The following is a 3,608-nucleotide window of genomic DNA, read 5'->3' on the forward strand; positions in this document are numbered from 1 at the left end:
ACCCGCACTGTATGGTATGACTATAGTCCCTACACCATTGCAAGTTACAGGGCCAATCGCCACGGATGTTCCCGTGGTGACTACCTCATCTTCCTTCGGCATCCCACCCACTACATTCCAGCTCTCGGCTCCGGAGATTGTGTCCCTGCCACCTCCAATTCTTACTCCAACGGAGGTCGTAGCAAGGTTTGTTGAGTCGACAGTTGTTGCTACTGCAGAGTTGTCGATTACGATACCATCTGCGGTTACGTTTCCACCTGTTTCTGAGGTGCCGGTTACATTGGGAATCCCTCCTCCGTACGCTCAAGACATATCATATATGAGGTTTGATTTCGATGCAACCTTATCCGATTCGGAAAGAATAGCAGCGTTAGAAAGGGTCGAGGCAGAACAATCAAGGGTAAATCTTATCCAGACTCATGCTATTCAGCGCCTCGTTGAGGAGAATCAGATTCAGTCGTCCCTCCTGATCAAGCATGGTAAAATAATTGATGCCTTGAAACAGTTCTTGGCATCTCAGGAGGAGACGGGCTGTAAGGGTGATGAGCTGAGGACGAAGAAGCGTAATGATCGAGACGATGATCCCAATGCATCGAAAGGTGTAGGTGGAGAGTTGCCAAGAACTGAACAAGCTCTTGGGACTTCCACATCTCAGGGGGAGTCAACGAGTGCAGCTGGCGGTTCAGGGGGTGATGATGTGGTGGTTGTGGATGCTGAGGAGGTGTTAGATGATGTTATAGGTGATGAGGATGTGTTACCGATGGAGGAGATAGAGAAGATAGGGGCTGAGATTGTCATTGATAGTGAGATTGAAGAAGGAGAGATTGTGGAGGAGAACGTTGAGCACGAGATTCCGGAAGTTGATAAGGCAGATATGGGTCAAGATATGGGAAGCGATGAGACGGAATGGGAGGAGCAGCCAAGATGGAAAGAAGGCTACGCTCAGTGGTTCGTAAAGACTAAGAAACCGGTGGTCCCTACTATGTTCAAGAAAAGTTACAACATCAGGGGTTATGCTGAATCGAAAAAGGGGATTATATGCTGGTTATATGATGAGCAGTTGAGGCTTTTTGTGATTAAAAGGTATGATGGGGTTCAGTATTTCAAGAGGCTGTTGAGATCGTTGAATACGTTGCCTGAGTGTGAAGTGAAGGACTTAGCCAGGTTGGGGTTGATAAACAGGAGTGATGATAACATGGCTAGGGTCATTGGGAAGATAGTCTGGAAGGAAAGCATAACGGAGAAAAAGTTCGAGCTGTTGAAACCACAGAAAGGAAAGCTTGTTGAAGACAAAGACAGAGGAATGAGAGCAGATGGCAAGCCTTGGATGATCATGAAGTATAAGCCGATCTGGTGTTTAAAAGAAGTGCCGATTAAACAAATGCCCAAGGATGTGCTCAAAGATCTGAAGTGGTGGTATGTGGATTGTGAAACAGCTGAAGCAGTAATGGAGGATGAAGATGAACAAGAGCTAATGAGAGTTTATGATCCTATGCATCTAGTGAATCTGTCTCAAGCTGATCTGCAGGTGCTGAACGAGAAAAAGATATTTTATATTCCTGCTTGGAAAGAAGAAGCAAAGAAGTATCAAAGAGTTGTTTCGGTTTGTGTACGGGAAGGCGTTCATGCTTGAAGATGAAAGATACAAGATTTTTGGGATTACAAGACACGTGTTTGAAGATAGAGATATGAAGCTACTGCCAAGTGGGAGTCTGTTGGTACATGATGTCAGTAGTTCAGTGTCTAGTGTCTGTAATCGAGTTAGTTGGATTTGTATTTTGTATTAAGCGAAGTTAGCTCACAAGTTCGCTTATATAGGCGAACTTGTGGAACAAGCGAAGTTAGTGACAACTTCGCCTAAACATGTTAGGCGAAGTTGTCGTCTGTTATATACGGCTAGGTTACGGCTGAATTAGGAGAATCAGTTTATGAGTTGTTCAGAGTTTTTGTAATCGGTGATCAGTGAATCACGTGTTTCCAGTTGCAATACAACGTGTCTTTGTTTATTGTAACGTGTGTTTGATTGTGTTAACGTGTATCGTCTTCTACGCTCGTATCATCTTACGTAGGGATTCCGCACCTACGTAGAACGAGATATTCCGTGTAGATCCGACTGGGAACCTACACACGTCTCTGCCACAACGTGCGTGTTTGATAGCACCTAGTTATTTAAAATATATGTATACTTTTTTAAAATAAATACTTCAATAATAAATTGAGCAGTAGAATAAGTATGCAAAGTTAATGAAAATTTTGAATCTCCTGCCATATGTTACATCATGTTTTTATTATCTACAAGAGAAAATTCCAATTTGCCTCATTGGAAAATATCGTCGGAAGATGGATTAATTACTGAAAATGAATTTGCGCATGTATACTTTTTTAAAATAAATACTTCAATAAAAATTTGAGCAGTAGAATAAGTATGCAAAGTTAATGGAAATTTTGAATCTCCTGTCGTATGTAACATCACGTTTTTATTATAGTATAAATAATAATAAGTCTGAAATATCTCAAATATAAATTGGAGAAAATCTCTTTATATACAACATTTGTAGTTTTATCGTAAGTATTCTAGTGATTATAAGGTTTTAAACCATTGGTTTGTAAACTAAAAGATTAAGGTTTAATAAGATGTTATAACCCGGTTTAAAAGTTATATGAGTTTGGTGAGACCCAAGACCCATTTATTTTTTTTACCATAAAATTGTTTCTTAATTATAATAATATATTTTAAAAATAATCATATATTAATAATTTAATATATCCATATTTTATAGGATTTTTACATCAAATATTTGGTGAGATTAATTTTTAATTTAATGAGATGTTATAACCCGTTTAAGGAATATTTGAGTTTGATAAGACTCATACTTGTGAATTCGAGTCAAATGCATGAGAAGCCTTCATTTAAAAATCAAGCAAATCTGGTGACTCTAGAAAAGGGGGGCGCGACCATATCGCGACACGTAGGATTTTTGTGTTTTCGTTTATATATATTATAGATAGATAGATAGATAGATATAGATAGATCATACAATTTTGTTTATTTTACGTTGATCTAAAATAATTAAAAAAAAATAGAGCTTCCTAACTAAAATAAATATGATAATAATTACCGGCTTGATTTATATATAGATCCATAATAATATACCCTGTGTTCTCACAGTGTGCACATCCTCCCTTTCGACCACAACACTTTATTCCATGTCTTGATAATTTATAAATATCATGTTCACAACCACGAAACTTTTATAAAAGAAAGATTAGAAAACGGCGTCACTCCAGATTAATATTCCAAGTTCACACCAAACCGGTTTATGTCTGTCTGAATGTAACTAGATCCCTTTAAACACGGTTGTTAACATTATTCTTTTCTTGTCTTCCCATAAATGACTTGTGAACTTGTAATCTTCCACTATCCATTTTTCTATTCCACTTCTCAACTAAACAATAACACATCCTCACTTTTCGTTGACCAAAACCTCACCCAACACCCCCTATATAAACCTTAAACCCACCCTTAATCCGAATCCAAAACCGAACCACCAATGGACCAGTGGTTGACCACTGATGATGCGGAAGATACCGCCTTCTACGCCGAGCTT

The sequence above is a fragment of the Bidens hawaiensis genome, unplaced genomic scaffold, assembly GCF_021521415.1.
Source record: "Bidens hawaiensis isolate Kalapana, Puna unplaced genomic scaffold, B.hawaiensis_p1.1 tig00000296_1, whole genome shotgun sequence".
Lineage (NCBI taxonomy): Eukaryota > Viridiplantae > Streptophyta > Magnoliopsida > Asterales > Asteraceae > Bidens > Bidens hawaiensis.